Source organism: Sus scrofa, chromosome 6 (genome assembly GCF_054392235.1).
Source record: "Sus scrofa isolate SSC_HxYL_T2T_F1_AM1 chromosome 6, Sscrofa_HxYL_maternal_Yorkshire_Landrace_v2.0, whole genome shotgun sequence".
NCBI classification, from domain to species: Eukaryota; Metazoa; Chordata; class Mammalia; order Artiodactyla; family Suidae; genus Sus; species Sus scrofa.
This window is the reverse complement of record NC_139388.1, coordinates 3,841,216-3,858,591: the sequence shown is the minus strand read 5'-3', so window position 1 is coordinate 3,858,591 and position 17,376 is coordinate 3,841,216. Positions and strand designations below refer to the sequence as shown.

The window sequence follows — 17,376 nt, the reverse complement described above, 5'->3', positions numbered from 1 at the left end:
ACAGACCTCGGCTGTATTTCCTTAACAGTGAAAGAGCAGAAAGGACATGTAAACCAACCATGGCTTTTAAAAACAACACCCCCCAAAATACTTAGGAACAACCCTGCCCAAGGAGGTGAGAGACTTACATCCTGAGAACCACAAAACAGCAATAAAGGAAACGGAAGATGATTCCAAGACGCGGAAAGACACGCCGTGCTCTTGGATTGGAAGAAAAGAGTAGTGTGCAAACAGCCACACCACCCAAAGCAATCTCCATATAGAATGCGGTCCTTATCAAATTGCCCCTACATTTTTCACAGAACTAGAACAATCCTAACATTTAAATGCAACTGCAAAAGAGCTGGAATCGCCAAAGCAATCCCGAGGGAAAAAACAAAAAACCCTCCCAGGCTTCAGACAGTACCACAAAGCTGCAGTAACTGAAAGAGTGTGGTACTGGCACAAAAACAGACATGCAGGTGGACGTAACCAAGCAGCCCAGAAAAAAAGCTCACACACCCATGGTCAGTTCATCTCTGGTGAAGGAGGCAAGACTATGCCTGGGGGAAAAGACAGGCTCTCCAGCGAGTGGTGGTAAGAAAGCTGGACAGCGGCACGTAAATCAGTGAAGCTGGAACCTGCCCTCACACCATGCACAAAAGTAAACTCACAACGGCTTAAAGCCGTAAACATGAGACACGACACCATAAAATTCCTAGCAAGGAACAAAGGCAAAACATTCTCTGACATAAACCGCACCAGTCTTTTTTAGGTCAGTCTCCCAGGGCAATAAAAGCCGAGAAAACCATATGGGACCAAATCAAACTAGAAGCCTTTGCCCAGCAAAGGAAACCATGAACACAGGAAAAAGATAACCTACCGACCGCGAGAAAAAGATCTGCGAATCATGTGACCAACAAGGGCTTCGTTTCCAAAATCTACCAGCAGCTCATAAAACTCAATGACAACAACTGAAAATGGGCAGAGGACCCAAATGTACATTTCTCCAAAGAGGACACAGAGATGGCCAACGGGCACACGAAAAGATGCTCAACACTGCTAATTATTACAGAAAAATGCAAATCAAAACTTCCGTAAGGTACCGTCTCATACCGGTCAGAATGACCATCATCAAAAAGTCTAAAGGGGTTCCTGTTGTGGCTCAGCAGTAACGAACCTGACTAGGATCCATGAGGACATGGGTTCGATCCCTGGCCTTCCTCAGTGGGTTAAGGATCCAGCAGTGCCATGAGTTGTGGTGTAGTTTGCAGATGCGGCTCGGATCTGGTGTTGCTGTGGCTGTGGTGCAGGCCAGCAGCCGTAGCTTGGATTTGACCCCTAGCCTTCCATGTGCTGTGGGTGTGGCCCTAAAAAAAAATAAAGAAAAGAAAAGGTCTATGAGCAAGCCAAAGCAATTCTGAGAAAGGAAAACAGAGCTGGAGGAATCAGGCTCCCTGGCTTCAGACTATACGACAAAGTTACAGTCATCAAAACAGTATAGTACTGGCATAAAAACAAATATAGATCACTGGAACAGGACAGAAAGCCAAGAAATAAACCCACGCACCTATGGTCAACTAATCTATGACAAGGGAGGCAAGACTGTACAATGGAGAAAAGACAGCCCCTTCGATAAGTGGTGCTGGGAAAACTGGACAGCTACATGGAAAAGAATGAAATTAGAACTCGTCAAACACCCTACATAGAAATAAACTCAAAATGGATTAAAGACCTAAGAGTGGACCCTATAAAACCCTTAGAGGAAAACATAGGCTGAGTGCTCTCTGACATAAACCACAGCAGTGTCTCCTCAGATCCACCTCCTAGAGCAATGACAATAAAAACAAAAATGAACAAATGGGACCTAATTAAACTTAAAAGTTTTTGCACAGGGAGTTTCCATCATTGCTCAGTGGTTAATGAACCCGACTAGTATCCATGAGGACATGGGTTTGATCCCCGGCCTCGCTCAGTGGCTTAAGGATCCTGAGTTGCTGTGGCTGTGGTGTAGGCTGGCGGCTATGGCACTGATTTGACCCCTAGCCTGGGAACCTCCATATGCCTCAGATGTGGCCCTAAAAAGACAGAAAAAGTTTTTGCACAGCAAAGGAAACGATAAACAAAATGAAAAGAGAACCCACAGAATGGGAGAAAATACTTGCAAATGAACTGAATGACAAGGGCTTAATCTCCAAAATTTAAAAACACCTCCTGTAGCTTGACACCAAAAAAACCAAACCACCCCATCAAAAAAATGGGCAGAAGATCTAAACAGACAGTTCTCCAGAGAAGACATACAGAGATGGCCAAAGAACCCATGGAAAGATGCTCAACGTCACTACTTACTGGAGAAGTGCAAATCGAAACCCCTCTGAGGTACCACCTCACACCTGCCAGAATGGCCATCATCAGTCTACAAACAGTAAGAGCTGGAGAGGGTGTGGAGAAATGGGAGCCCTATTACACTGTGGGTGGGAATGTAAATTGGTGCAACCACTGTGGAAAACAGTATGGAGGTTCCTCGGAAAACTAAAAATAGAATTACCTTTTGATCCAGCAATCCCACTCCTGGGCATCTATCCAGAGAAAAGCATGACTCAAAAAGATACATGAACTCCAGTATTCACTGCAGCACTATATACAATAGCCAAGACATGGAAGCAACCTAAATGTCCATTGACAGGGGAGTGGATCAAGAAGATGTGGTCCATTCACACAATGGAATATTACTCAGCCATTAAAAGGAAAGAAATAATGGCATTTGCGCAACACGGATGGACCCAGAAACGATCATGCTAAGTGAAGTCAGACAGTGAGAGACAAACATCATGTTATATCATTTATTTGTGAAATCTAAAAAAAGGATACAAATGGACTTATTTGCATAACAGAGACAGACTCACAGACTTTGAAAAACTTATGGTCACCAGAGGGGACAGGTTGGGGGGAGGCATGGGCTAGGGGTTTGGCATGGAAACCTTCTGCAATTAGGTTGTGATGATGGTTGTAAAACCGTAATAAAATTCATTGAATTAAAAAAAATCTACACACAATAAACGCTGGAGAGGGTGTAGAGACCAGAGAACCCTCCTACACTGTTGGTGGGAATGTAAATTGGTGCAGCCACGATGGAAAATAGTATGCAAGCTCCTCAGAAAACTAAAAAGAGAGTTTCCGTATCATCCAGCAATTTCACTCCTGGGCATACATCCAGACAAAACTATCACTTGAAAAGATACATGCGCCAAGATACATGCGCCCCGTGTTGTGTTCACAGCAGCACTGTTTGCAACAGCCAAGACATGGAAGCCACCCAAGTGTCCATCGACAGAGGAACTGATAAAGAAGACGTGGTGTTTATACACAGTGGAATATCATAAAAAGGAATATTGCCATTTTCAGCAACATGGATGGACCTAGAGATTATCATACTGAGTCAGTCAGACAGAGAAGGACAACATATGAAATCAGTTACTTGGGGAATCTAATAAAAAAAGACACAAACGAGCTTATTTACAAAAGAGAAACAGACTCCTGGATGTAGAAAACAAATTCAGGAATACCAGAGGGGAAGGAGGCTTATATTCATGTGTGTGTGTGTGTGTGTGTGTGTGTGTGTGTGTGTGACTAAAGGGGAAAGGAGGCTTATATTCGTATACATGTGCGTATGTGTGTGTGTGCGCGTGTGTGTAACTGAATCTCTTTGATGTACAAGCAGAAATACAACTTTGCAAGTCAACTATACGTCAGAAAAGTTTTTAGAAATGAACACACACACCCAGGAAGCCCCCGCGTTGTGTTTTGCTAGATCAGGATGCTGGGCCCGCCAGGACTGAGTGTGCTGCGCGCCTGCAGGTGCCCCACTTCTTGGCGGCGCAGTTTGTGGATCAGGCCAAGTCAGTTCCACAGCCAGTGTAGACATTGGGCAGGTTTGGGGAGGGTGCTGGGGCGGGGCTGCGTGCTGCCCTCCCACGCTCTCTGGGGTGGAGAGGAGAACGTTTCTCCCTTCCTCCTCCTCTCCCAGCCTGGTCGCCACCGTCGGACACTCACGAGGACAGGGCAGGAAGGCACCGGACCTCTGCCAGTGTTCCTTTCGAGAAGGGAGATAAGCTGGGGTTTGGGGACAGGACTGTCCCCGCTCAGCCGATGCCGCAGCCTTGCAGCTCTAAGCGTCTCTGGTTTAAAGTCTGAGAAGCCCAGGAATGCCCAGGGTTCCCTCCCACTGGCACTCCTGCGAAGGCGAGGGCTGGGTGGGTCAGCAGGACTGCGGCACGGCCTCCCCAGACGTGCTCCACCGCCCACGAGAACACGGAACCCTCCAGGAGAAACGGCTTGTCCTCTCGGGCCAACGAAGCCAGCATGATGTTTTTAAGAATAATAGACCTGTTTTTTTCCTGAAGTTTTGTCAGATAAAAACAGGCTTTAGTCTTTAGCATAAATATACCTTTCATATGCTGGATGAATGTTTTTGTATCTGTTTTTAAAAATGTATAATTTATTAAAATAAAGTGCTTTTTCAAAGATGATATGTATTCCATTTTTTATTTTTTAAGCCTATTAAATCTTTTGTCATTTTTACCAGCTCTTAGGTTCTTTCTTTTTTCTTTTTTCTTTTTTTTTTAGGGCTGCACCTGCAGCATATGGAGGTTCCCAGGCTAGGAGTCGAATCAGAGCCATAGCCTCTGGTCTACATCACAGCCACAACAGTATCAGATTGGAGCCATGTCTGCAACCTACACCACAGCTCACAGAAACACCAGATCCTCAGCCCACTGGGCGAGGCCAGGGATCGAACCTGCGTCCTCATGGTTCCTAGTCAGGTTGTTTCTGCTGCGCCATGACGGGAACTCCAGCTTCTAGGTTCTTTAAAGGGGGGAGCTGCAAACCAATACTGCACTTGCTTTTAAGGACTTTTTGCTTATCTTTTCCCCATGCCCAGAACAGCAGCAGAAAGGTATGGCGGTGCGCAGATCACACAGAACCTTGGGGGACAACGTGGTGGGGCACATCGTGTTTTTATAAAATCTGAGGGTTTTCTCACGCCTGGCTTTCTGTGAGCTGACTGGCGGGTGCGGGGCTGCGTGGGTGAAGGCTGGCCCTGGACAGCACGCGGCAAGCTGCCGGCATCGAAGTGGAGGAGGGCCACCTGTGGGATCCAGTGGGGACAAGAGGGGCCCTGTCCAGCCGTCATGGAGATGCCTTCATGGGACCTGCCCATCGACTCTCCCTGGACAGATGGATGGGTGGGTGGCAGAGACATGGCCAGGCCCACAGAGACACACTGTCTGCCAGGCAGCGACCGTCTCCCTCCAGCCTCAGGCGAGCCCAGCAGACTGGACGGTTCTCACTCAGTTTCCAGGCAGGGACACTGATGGGGCCTCTGCGTCCTGCAGGACAGCTCCTGCCTCATGACTTCAGCTGGCTGGCTGCCAGCATCGCATGGCTCTCGGGGTTGTGTCTACCAGCAAGTTCTTTTTCATCCTGTGCGGTGGCGTCAGGGCCAGGTGTGGAGCCTGGATAAAGTCTCTTCTCCCCCAAGTTCAAAGCCGGATACAGACGGCCCTTCCCGCGCCAGTTCCTGCAGCGACCTCCGAGGCAGGGGAGCCCAGGACGGCGTTCGCTGCCAGGGGAGGGAATTCACTGACCAGACGCCTCAGTCTGAACTGGGGCTTCTAGAACGCGTGGCTGGGTCCTGGCTGTGAGTTAAGTTTTGAGATGCTGACCCTTCTGAACAATTAGCTGCTGGGGTCTTGGGACTGAGCTGATGAGAAGAGTCCATAAAGCAAGCAGCCTTCACGCTCTGTATCTTAAAAATATCAACACGATTGAGACAGTTTGACAATTGCTTTGTGAGTGACTGCCACGTAGCCAAGTAACTTTGCAAAACCCCTCTGGGATGCATGGTCATTCCCTTCTGTGGTAGCGTCCAGGCGGAGCCCGCTGCTGAGCCCTGGGACCTGCTGGGACCAGGGAACCCGGGCGAATCCACCCCAGGGGGACCCGCCAGGCAGGGCCTCTGTGCTGCGGGAGCAACTGTGGGAACCAGAAGGAAACCAGTCACACGGGTGATTCCGATGCGCCAGGACAGAAAGTTTTGCAACTCAGCTACTCGGAAGCATTTAGAAATTCTCTGTGGAGAATGACCTATAGTTCAGTGAGCTGAGAGTTGAGGAGGTAGTTTCTCAGGGGAAAGTCTGGCTTCTTTACCAAAAGTGGAAGAGAAGCGGCAAACGTCTCACCCCGTCACGTCCTGCATCTTCCTCCTGGATGTGTGCACGGACGTGGGCATTTGACGAGTTCGGGCTCATGGCGGGAAACTCGTTTAACCCAGTGTGGCTTCGATGTATTTGCTCTCACATGACGCCTGCAGCGTGTCTAGGACGTGCTGCCTCGTCCGAGGTGAACAATCTCGGGCATCGAGAGGAAAGTGCTGGTTGGGCCCCTTTCGGTCTAGACGGAGTCAGCTCAGGACGGGATCAGCTCAGGACGCGGACAGCTCCACACGTCTCTGTGTAACAAACTACCCGCAGTCTTGGTGGTTTCAGGAGCATTTGACTGTGCTCACAGATTTGGTGGTAGAATTAAGACCGGGTACCATGGTGCTGGGCACGTCCGCGGTCTTTGCTGGGGTGGCTGGAGGGCCGGGGTGGCAGCATCTGAGGCTTTCCATCCACATCCTGTGTGGGTGGAGATGGCCAGAGGGCTGGGCACGCTGGGGCTGTCACTCGGAATGTGGTCTCTCCAGGCAGCTTGGGCTTCCTGACATGGTGGCCCCAGGGCAGCCCAGGGGACAAAGGGGAAGGTGAATGGCATCTGACGACCCAGCCTCAGGCCCCATTTGGCATCACTGCTGCCACTCTCTGCTGGTCAAAGCAGTCACGGGTTGTCCAGCTTCAGCAGAGATCCCACCTTTTTTTTTTTTTTTTTTTGTCTTTTGTCTTTTGAGGGCTGCCCCTGTGGCACTTGGAGGTTCCCAGGCTAGGGGTCTAACCAGAGCTGTAGCCACTGGCCTACACCACAGCCACGGCAATGCCAGCTCGGAGCCATGTCTGCGACCTACACCACAGCTCACAGTGATACCAGATCCTTAACCTGCTGAGCGAGGCCAGAGATCGAACCTGCAACCTCACGGTTCCTAGCCGGATTTGTTTCCGCTGCGCCATGACAGGAACTCCCATCCCGACTTTAAAAAAAACCAACCTTCTGCCCCTGACCTTTCTGCCTTGACCCCTTGAATCCCAGGCAGGGAGACTTGCCCGCACTCCAACCTGGGAGCAGCGACAGGTCACTGACCTTCTGAAGGCGGCCCCTCTCTCGTGCGATGGGGTCACCCCTCTGGGCACGGACCTAGCTCCCCGTTCTCCATACATGAAACCAGGGCACCTGAGCCCGTTTGGAACTTCATTCGCAGAACTCTGTTCCATCAGGAGGGCGTCTCTGAGGCGGAGCCCTATGGCTCCTGGCTTCTGAATGGCTACAGCGGGACGCTGAGCATCCGGTACACGCAGTCACCCCGCCTTCACCTCCGTGTTACAGCGTGAAGGCCGAACAGAGAGTCTTGGAAATAAAAATCTCTCGGAGAAACACAAGAGGGAGGGACTCGGGCCATCTTCTTGCAGAGCTTTCAGGGGGAAATCACGGTGCATTCAGCCGACCGAGGTGCTGTGTCTTCCCTAGCATTTCCCTTCCTGCAGCCTCCGCGCAGCCCCGGCTCCTCACCTCCTCGGGCTCCTGGGTGAAACCCGCGTTGAGCAATCGGGCCAGTTAGAAACCCTGGGCCCAGAAATAAAGTGACTGTTGCTCTGGGTCCCTGCATATTTGCGCTGGGTCCCGATGGAGGCAGAAGGCAGAGTCTGGAGGAAGCAGATGGCCTGGTCTACTGTACATTCCAGAACATTTCAACTGCAAGGCTGGCTGGGGCTATTGCGTCATTGAGCCAGACAGGGCCACGGGATGGAGGCAGGGACCCCTGGGAGCTGACCGCTGGGTGGCAGGCTCTGTGGTCCAGGAGGGGCGGGGGTGGAGTTTAGAGAGAAGGAGAAAGGGGGAGACAGGTGGAGAGAAGCCCTGAGTTCGGAGCCAGGTCCAGCCTGGGGCACCTGCACGAGCTGTGATGTCAGCTAGACCTGGGCTTCAAGCCTGACTCTGTTGCTGATTAGCTGTGAGACCCTGGGGCCACGGGGCCCCATCCCTGAATTTCAGTATCCTCGGCTATAAATTACCCATCACCCCGCCTTCATGTGGACGCTGAGAGGTTCGTTGCCCTGACCTCCCCGGAGTGGCGGTGAGGACTCACGGAGGTCGCTCGTGGGCAGGTGACGTGGGCAGAGACCAGGGGCCCTGCTTGGCAGGTGTGGAATGGAACGACGGAGCTGAGATTTTCAAAAGGGCCTGTCCTCAGGGTGGGGGGTTCAACCGCATGAGGATCCACCTGGGCCCGCAGGGTTCCCAGTGCATCGCCGGGACATCAGGCATGGTCCCCAGGGCCCACCCTGCTCGCTCTGCAGAAGGCTGACGGCCATGGACCACTGCCCAGGTCCCCACCCTCCGGCCTCCAGCGGCGCTCGGCCAGTGGGAGCCCCAGCAGGAGGTCGGAGGGAGGAAGCTCCCATCAGGCTTCACGAAGGAGGGGCCGTGTCTGTCCTGCTCACTCTGAAACCTGCAGCACAACCAGCACTCAGAACAGAGGCCCTGATGGACGGGCGTGCGCTCACGGCCCTGCGGGAACTGGGCCGAAGGTGCCGGGCGGGACACGCACTGAGACTCAGAGGAGGGAGGTGGACGGCTGTGCAGGCGTGGGTGGACCTGACGGAGGACAGGGTGGCCCGAGGGGAGGCGGCCTGCGCTGGGGCCTGGAGGTCTCTGGAGGGAAACCAGGCCTGCGGGCAGCCAGAGGGCAAACAGCAGACCCCCTGCCCGGCCAGCCAGGCTCAGGGTTTTACTCAAGACGAGCCTGTTTTCCGGAAGTCTCCCGCGAAGGTGCGAGACGCAGCCGTCCTGAAACTCAAGGTAATCCCCTCGCCTCGCCTTTCGTTTCCTGATTGTGCCGTGAGCGGGATCACTTCCCCGCATCTCTGCGCGGCGGCACCCTGGCGCCGTCCCCAGACCGCTGCCCACCTCTCCGGGCTCGGTCTACTCGTCGGGCAAATGAGTGCGAAGCCGCAGTGAGGTAGATTTTGTCGAAGGGCCTGGGATGCTGCACAGTGAGCGGGAGACGCATCCTGAGCGCCCGCCCCTCCCCCCCTGCACTGGCCTGAGGTTCCCGGCCACCGCCTCCCGCTCTCCCTGACGCCTTTACTCCCAAGCGGCCGCTAAGCACCTGCGTGTCGGGATTTTCCAGAACCGCCGCACACGTTCCGCGGGTCTGGCTTCGCTCCCCGCCCCCCCCCCCCCACTCAGGAGCGTCGCCGTCGTGGTGGTTTGGCTCCGCTGTGGCGTCCGTGCCTGACGTCGTCCTGCCTGTCCCCCCCTCCACGGGCGCGGTGGGGCGCTGGCTGTCTCGGCTTGGCCGTCCTGGGGGGTCCAGGGTGCAGCGTGGTACCCACCTCCTCCCAGACTTCCGGGGCCCAGGTGTGTGTGGTGGGCGTGGCCTCTTTCCTGTAGGAGCGCGAGGTGCCCGGTGCCCCACATCCCCTCTGGCACCTTGAGTCGATCTTGCTGGTGGTGCCACGCCCTCTGGTCTGCTGTCACCTGGCATCTCTGATGGCCGAGGGCTCTGGGCTTCCCGGTGTCTGTTTACTGAAGAAGGACTTCAGTGAAGGGTCTGAGCCTGAGCTCCTGGCCGCTAGGACAAGGGCTGGCTCTCACCCTGGTTTCCGGTGGGAGCGCAGGCTCGTCCTAGCGCCTGGCGGGATGGCAAAGGCTCTGAATAGCTCCTCGGACCCCCGCTCACCCCAGCTGGGCCCTTCCGATAGACAAGCTGTGGGTGAAACCAACAGAAGGTCTGAAGTCACAAAATGACTCAGGTTCCACGTGGGGTGCAGAGGGACCCCACCAGGGACACGTGCGGCTGCTCCTCTGGGCTTTGTTCTGGCTCCTCTTCCAGGTCTTGGTGGCCCCGGCGCCTCTGAGCCCAGCCCGGGCCCCTCAGCATGTGTGCGCGTGGCAGCCCACCCAGGTCTGGGGCCTCCAGGCAGCTCCGCCATCCAGCCTGGCTTTGTCTTTGTTCCCACATCTCAGACGGGGCATAAAAACATGTGATGTCAGGACAAAGGAGAGAAGGGGGTTCTAGAAGAGCTGGGGTGGGGCGGGGGCTGCAGCACGTGGGTGTGCAGAGGGTCTCGGGCAAGGCCTGGGGTTGGAGCCGCAGCGGGAACAGCCTTGACGCGTCTGTGCGTTAGATTCGCTGCTGGACAATGGCACCCTCGGAGGTGGAAGCTGAGGTCAAGGCTGAGGTCAAGGACGCAGGAGGCACCCAGCTGAGGCGTGTGGACCTGGCTGTGACCCTCCTGGCTCCGAGTGTATGCCAGCCCCCCCCGCCCCCCCCGGCCCTCCCGCGCCTCTGCCTCCTCATGGCGGAGTGGATTTGGCTGTAACCCTCCCCTCTCCTAGGGATGCCGTGGAGCTGAGACGATGGGCCACTTGAGGCCCTGGGAGCAGGGCTGCTGCTGGTCACTTCCACAGGGCTGGTGTCACAGGGCAAGGTGTGCGTGCAGGAGGCCCCTGGGCTGCGTGGGGCGGTGGGAACAGAAAGGACAGGGCAGAGAACCCACGTGAGGACCCAGGGCCGGCCAGCCGCCCACTGAGGGCTCAGGGAGCCAGGCTCGGTGCTAGGGTGCAGAGCCAGCGGGGGCACGTCACTGCTTGGCCCCCTCCCCAGCTCAGGTCTAGAGAAAGGAAACTGACATCGCCGTGGACCAGCGCTGAGTGGAGAGACGCCCATGGCCAGAGGGGCCCCCGGCCCACTCTCAGGGGACACGGGCTCAGGATGTAACAAACAAGACGTCACGATGACCAGGAGGGAGAGGGCACAGCTGGGGCCAAAGGTCAAGGCACGTGAGCGTGCAGTGTGGGGACTGGTGAGGACGCCAGCGGCCGGGTCGCTGTGGTGACAGGGGTGGCTTTCCTGCTGGGCTGTCCTCCTTCAAGAGCTCACATCTCACTGTGGTGAAGCTGGTGGCGTCTCACGACCTCCGTGCCCCCTGGCCGCTCGGGCTCCTGTCCCGCCCAGCGACTGTCAATAAAGCAGCTACGACGCCCGGGCTGGGTGTGCGTGGAAGTCCCTTCTCAGCTCCTCCGTGTGAATGCTTGGGGCACAGGCTGAAGACACGTCTGCTTGTGACAAAACTGCCCTCCAATGTGGCCATGCGCCCCGCAGCCCCAGCAGCAGTGAACCAGTGAGCAGGGGACCGTGGCTCCGTTTGCTTTTTAACCCTCGGATCCCTGCTGATTCAACCACGCAGGCGCAGTTCCGTGGGACACGAGGACCGCGCTTGTGGCCGCGGTCAACGGCTCAGGCTCTGCTGCTGACGTCCCCCAGGAAGGCGGCAGATCAAAGACCATCCCCGACGCCAGGCCTTACTTTCCTGCTCTGTGGACGGGAGATGCGGGTGGGCTCATCGTCGGGGGGCTGCTGGTGGAATAGATGGGGCGCTGGGGTAACCGGGGAGGGGGTGCTCTCCGAACATCAGCCACCTTGTAAGCGACAGCGGGCTCACAGAAGACTCGCCTCTGACCCAGGCGCTTAGGAGCTTGTGCGAAGCTTTGGCTAATGTCCCCAACGGGTCCATATCCTGGTGACCCTCAGCAAAAGGGACCTGGCAGGTGGGAAGACGTGAAAGACCCCGAGATGGGGAGACGGCCTGGACGGCCTGGGTGGGCCCCGTGTCCTCACAAGGGGAAGCAGGACGGCCAGCGTCAGAGACGGAAAGATGCGACCTGTCAGCTGTGAAGACGAGCCAAGGAGAACAGCGCCTCTAGAAGCTGGGAAACAAATTCTCCCCTGGAGCCTCCAGAAGGACGCAGCCTGGCCCTCACCTGACTTCAGCCCCTACTGACCTGCAGAACTGGGGAGCACAGGCGTGTGCTGTTTCAAGCCACTAAGTTCGGGGTCATCTGCGACAGGGGAAACTGATCCAGAACCTTAGCGAGCAGGAGACTGAGGCCCGGAGAGCGGGCGTCCCATGGCCAAGGCTCTGGGAGGGGCTGCGCCGCTGCAGCCCCCCCCCCCCACACCTCTGCTTCTCAGACCCGCCTGCCCCTCGGTCCCGAGTTCAGGGCCCTGACGGTGACATACGTGAGCCACACTGCCCAGCACACTGGGGACAGGGGGTGAAAACCCCAAGGTTGAAAATAGCTCTGTACCCGGTGTGGTTCAGTTTCTGCTTCTCAGCCTGCTGTGAGGTCGACAACTCGCAAAGCCACTTCCTCCTGACTCGCTCCTGCCAGCCCGGCTTCACTGGCATCTGCCCGCACTCCCAGCTCCTCAGCTCAGTTCCCCGAAAGCCAGGCCCTCAGGCATGCTGGGTCAGGCTGTCCACCGGTCTGGAAGACTCTGTGCTTGGGGACAGATTTCTGCTGTGTTTCCAGGCTGGCCCGCGGCGACCTGGGGCTCCCGGCTACAGAGAAGCGCTGTTTTTCTTTTGAGGTGTGACTATTACAGCCTTCCTCGTTTTGAGGTTAAAGTCGGTGCTTCCTTTCTCTAGTGTGAAATTCAACCATGATGCTACGACAGGCAAGACGCTATTTCCACTCAAAACCACTGATGGCGCAGCCCTAACACATTTTCCTCTATTCCAGCGAGTTCTCGGGCTTGACCGAAAGGTGATTTGCAATTGGAAAATCTGAACAGTATCATCTGACGCCACATCTCAGCTTGTGTGGGAGGAAAGGAATTATTTTCTAAATGAGGCTTACAATTTCTGTTTCATTTCAGGTAGGAATGCTTCAAAAATGCCAAAGGTGTTAAAATAACTACAACCAAAAAAAAAGCCTGTGCTTCCCATACAGGCTCGACCTAACAGCAGCCAGGAAGGGGTCCCGTTTACTCCCTGGCACACGGTGGGTGCTTAAGGGAGGTTGGCTGAACAACCAGCCAAGTGAGTGGTCTCTTCAGCAAGCGGTGCTGGGACAGCTGAGCAACCACGTGTAAATCAGTGACGTCTGAACACCTCCTTGCCCCGCACAGAAAACTACACTCAAAACGGCACAAGGACCTAAAAACAAGACACCACAAACTCCTAGAAAGGGCCTAAGACCGTCCCTGACAGGAATCAGACCGACGCCTTCTAATCACTCTCCCAAGACAGCAGCAATAAAAGCAAAAATGAACAAATGGGAGCCAGCCACACTTAATAAGCTTTAGCACAGCAAAGGAAACCGTCGGTCAAACGAAAAGATGGCCTGTGGACTTCCAAAAAGTGCATTCTGCCAGTGACGAGTGAACGCGGAAGCCGGGGAGCCGTGACCCCGAAGCCACGACCCGCTCCAGGTCCCCTCAAGCTCTTCCTCTGACTTGCCGGCTTTCTCCCTGAACAGTTTATCTGGCGGAGCCAACGACCCTGAGAGTCTTGCTCGATGGGGACTAAGGGGCATTTCACGGACCGGAGGGCCAGGTGGGAGCCAGTTCTCTGAGCCTGGCGGGGACAGCCAGCCGGCCGTGGCTCACTACGTACCCCGGGGGCGCAAAGGCCGAGAGTGTGTGGGAACCAGTGAAACAGGGCAGCTTCCAGATCAGGAAAGGGACCCACGGGTGCTGAGAACCTCGACAGCCTCACAAGACCTCAAGTCCCATTAACCAGATGAGGAAACTGAGCCTCAGCGACGTATAAGGAGGGAAACTGCCCAGGGGTGGGGGACAGGCCAGAATTCGCCTGAGGCTGGCAGGTGATGGGGGCACTGCTGTGTGGGGGTGACATCCAACTCCGCACGTCCTCCTCGCTCACGGAGCCCGGATTTTGTTCAAGCATCTCCTCCTCCAGGGGATTCAGGGAGCGGGGCCCCTCCTCCGACTCAGCTGTAAACCCCCGTCTCTAAGACACGGGTGTCACCCACTGCCCTTGGCAGTGAGGGTGCAGGGGAGGACCTGGAACTGACTAATGGTGATGGGTGCCAAGAAAAGATGTTCTGGGGGAGTCTCTTTGCTCTTAAGGGGGGGACACGGTCCCCCCTTCCTCGGCATGTGGCTGTGTCTGGGCAGGGGCTGGAATTGCTGCCCCAACGGCTGCCAGCCTGTGGGTGACGCTGACACCTTGGGAGGGGGCGGTGAGAAGCACCAGTCCCAGGCCGCCTCAGTTTAGTACTTTTGACTTTCAGGGCCAGATGCTCCCTTGAGCCCGGGGATTTCTGCTCCTCGCTGCTCAGAGCATCCCAGAGGGTGTCTCTGGCTTCTCCTCCTCCTGGCCTCAACCTCCCTTCTTTACCCGCTGGAAAAGCAGGAGGGCCCTGCGGCCTCTGCGCTCAGCGGTACAACGGGCCCCTCCTGCGCGGCCCACGCCCCAGCGCAGCGGGCGTGTAAGCGAAGAATCGAATCGCACGCAAAAGCAGGCGCCCTCGGAAGTGTCACGAGCTAGAAAACGTCCGGAGCGTCTCGCCACTTACCCGGAGCGCCGTCTCTGCCGCGGATGCTCCGGAGTTCATGTGCCTGGAAGCTGCACCTCTGCGATGGGCGTCGTACCTCAGTCCGCGCTCGCGGGCTGTGTGGTTCCCACGGCGGCTGATGATCCGGAGCAGCGACAGCTGGGCCTCGCTTTCCCCAGCCCTCCCTGAGCAGCCGGCGTGGGGGCCGCGGGTCCTCCGAGGACGGCGTCACAGCCCTGCACGGCCGCAGCGCCACGCTCTCCAAGAGCAGGGCCCCCGTGTGCTTGTCCCCCGTGGGAGGCACAGCAGGTCCCTACACGCGGGAAGCAGACAGAAGCGTCAGCCCTTGAGTTATGCCAAAAAAGAGCTTGTGGAGAGGACGCCAGGAAGCCGGCGCCTCCTTAATGTCTCCTGTTCTTTAATCAGACCCACGTGTGGCAGCATCTGATTGGTGCGCCTGGGTCACATGGCTATGACCTTTGCAAAGGAGGCTGGGAAGTGAAGACTAGCATCTGATTGGTGAACCTAGGTCACTGGGCTGGGTGCCCCTCCCCTCCAGAGGGAGGCTGGGAAGTGAGGCCTAACATCTGATTGGTCACCCTGTGTCACATGGCTGCATTTACCCCCCACCCCCCCCCCATGCTGCAAGGGAGGCTGGGAAGTGAGGCCTAACATCTAATTGGTCACCCTGTGTCACATGGCTACATTTACACCCCCCCCCCCATGCTGCAAGAGAGGCTGGGAAGTGAGGCCTAACATTTGGTTGGTGAGCCTGGGTCACATGGTTATGACCTTTGCAAAGGAGGCTGGGAAGTGAAGACTAGCATCTGATTGGTGAGCCTAGGTCAATGGGCTGCATTACCCTGCCCCTCTAAAGGGCAGCTGGGAAGTGAGGCCTACCATCTGGTTGGTGAGTCTAGGTCACATGGCTGCATGCTTCCACCCTACCCTCTGAGCTGCAAGGAAGGCTGGGAAGTGAGGCAAATATCTGATTGGTGAGCATGGGTCACATGGCTTCATTCCCCCCCCCCCACCATACCAAAGGGAGGCTGGGAAGTGAGGCCTAACATCTGATTGGTGAGCCTGGGTCACATGACTGCATGCCCCCACCTCCATGCTGCAAGGGAGGCTGGGAAGTGAGGCAAATATCTGATTGGTGAGCATGGGTCACATGGCTTCATCCCCCCCCCCCACCATACCAAAGGGAGGCTGGGAAGTGAGGCCTAACATCTGATTGGTGAGCCTGGGTCACATGACTGCATGCCCCCACCTCCATGCTGCAAGGGAGGCTGGGAAGTGAGGCAAATATCTGATTGGTGAGCATGGGTCACATGGCTTCATCCCCCCCACCACACCAAAGGGAGGCTGGGAAGTGAGGCCTAGCATCCGATTGGTGAGCCTGGGTCACATGTCTGCATCCCCCCACCTCCATGCTGCAAGGGAGGCTGGGAAGTGAGGCAAATATCTGATTGGTGAGCATGGGTCACATGGCTTCATCCCCCCCACCACACCAAAGGGAGGCTGGGAAGTGAGGCCTAGCATCCGATTGGTGAGCCTGGGTCACATGTCTGCATCCCCCCACCTCCATGCTGCAAGGGAGGCTGGGAGGTGAGGATTATCACCTGATTGGTGAGCCTGGGTCACATAGCTACATTTCCTCTCCCCCCACCTCACCAAAGGGAGGCTGGGAGGTGAGGATTAGGATCTGATTTGTGAGCCTGAGTCACTTGTGGCTTCATTCTCTCCCCCCGACACACACTGCAAGGGAGGCTGGGAAGTGAGGCCTAACATCTGATTGGTGACCCTGTGTCACATGGCTGCATTTACCCCCCCCCCCAATGCTGCAAGGGAGGCTGGGAAGTGAGGCCTAACATCTGATTGGTCACCCTGTGTCACATGGCTGCATCCCCCCACCTCCATGCTGCAAAGGAGGCTGGGAAGTGAGGCCTAGCATCCGATTGGTGAGCCTGGGTCACATGTCTGCATCCCCCCCACCTCCATGCTGCAAGGGAGGCTGGGAGGTGAGGATTATCACCTGATTGGTGAGCCTGGGTCACATAGCTACATTTCCTCTCCCCCCACCTCACCAAAGGGAGGCTGGGAGGTGAGGATTAGGATCTGATTTGTGAGCCTGAGTCACTTGTGGCTTCATTCTCTCCCCCCCCCGACACACACTGCAAGGGAGGCTGGGAAGTGAGGCCTAACATCTGATTGGTGACCCTGTGTCACATGGCTGCATTTACACCCTGCCCCATGCTGCAAGGGATGCCGGGAGGTGAGGATTACCACCTGATTGGTGAGCTTGGGTCACATGGCTGAGCATTTTCTCCTCACCGTCTAGGATAGGTGGGTGCCCAGGCAGCGGCAGGGCTCTGAAGGCGAGGAGGCCCAAGTCAGGGAATATCCTCTTCAGCTGGAGGAGCAGGTGTCCCTCCCGAATAAGCCATCCGTGTTGACTGGTGCACGAGAGGGAAGGATGGTTTGCCTCCAAGATGTCTTTGTTCAGCGGCCTTGCTGACTAGTGTCTGGGAGAGGAGAGGTCAAAAAGGGACTCCGACCAGGGCCTCTCGGCAGGAAGGTCCTGGTACGCTGGAATCAGACCCGTCCCCTAAAAGAGTAAAAGCCTCAAAATAACAGGAATAAGTGGTCCAAAGAGCATGGAGGGCCAGCGAGGGTGGAGCGTGGGCTCTCATCGGGGTCCGTGGGAATCCTAAGTCTGCTCTCGGAGGCGCTAGGCTGCATCTTGTCTCAGATCGGCTCTATTAGCCATCAGGTTACGGTGTTTGCAGCGCTACAGTTTGTTCACTCCCTCATTCGTCACCCGCCCTCATCCGTCACCCAGCTTCTGTCCATCCATCATCCCTTTTCCATCCCCGA

The 17,376-nt window shown here is 56.0% G+C and overlaps 1 long non-coding RNA gene across 1 annotated transcript in view; it reads right to left on the bottom strand.

Moving 5' to 3' along the window:
- LOC146402159 (uncharacterized) overlaps positions 1-17,107 on the bottom strand; it is a 41,874-nt gene extending 24,767 nt beyond the window's left edge. Inside the window, exons 1-2 of the long non-coding RNA XR_014805279.1 lie at positions 16,834-17,107; positions 14,521-14,812 (exon numbers count right to left, since the gene is read on the bottom strand). This is a non-coding gene — a long non-coding RNA (uncharacterized LOC146402159). The remainder of the gene's footprint in view (positions 1-14,520; positions 14,813-16,833) is intronic.
- Positions 17,108-17,376: the final 269 nt, after the last annotated feature.